We start from the raw sequence: 767 nt of genomic DNA on the forward strand, positions 1-767 counted from the left end.
CGGATGATAGCGAAGGGTCCGTCACAGAGCGCAAAGTTCTTCGCCTTAAAGTGCACGAACGACGGACAGGTAAAATGTTCCTTGTCAATACCGGCGCGGACGTGTCCGTCCTGCCCAACTCTGCCAGTTCTCGCGATATGCGATCTACCACGACCAAACTGTATGCTGCAAATGGATCTACCTTCAAGACCATCGGTGAAAAAAGAATCAACTTGGATCTCGGACTTCTTCGAGACTTCCCGTGGTCGTTCATAATCGCCGATGTTACAACACCGATAATCGGGCAGAATTCGTTCGTTTCTATGAACTTTTCATCGATTTCCGTCGAAACCAACTGATCGACAATCTCACCAAACTACGATATTTACTAACTGCGCCAACGTTTTCCAAGGTAACCCAGATTAAAATATTCAACGCAAACGACCCCTTTGCTGATTTGTTGCGCGAGTTTGCAGATATCACGAAGCTAGCACCTTGTGGTTCTTCGACCAAATCTACATCTACATCAACCAGTGTTTTCTCGACCGCGACGCTTGTCGCCCGATATGTTGACCGCAGCACGAAACGAATTTAATTTTTTAATAAAGTCCGGCATATGTCGTCCGTCTAGCAGCAACTGGGCAAGCCCGTTGCACATGGTACGGAAAGGCGACGGAACCTGGAGACCATGCGGCGATTATAGTGCGCTTAATGCACAAACTGTACCCGACCGATATCCGCTGCCATATTTATCGGATTTTACAAGCAACTTACGAGATAAGATAATT

This window comes from Rhagoletis pomonella, unplaced genomic scaffold (genome assembly GCF_013731165.1).
Source record: "Rhagoletis pomonella isolate Grant_MI unplaced genomic scaffold, Rhpom_1.0 Rhpom_scaffold_00017, whole genome shotgun sequence".
In the NCBI taxonomy this organism is placed as follows: Eukaryota; Metazoa; Arthropoda; class Insecta; order Diptera; family Tephritidae; genus Rhagoletis; species Rhagoletis pomonella.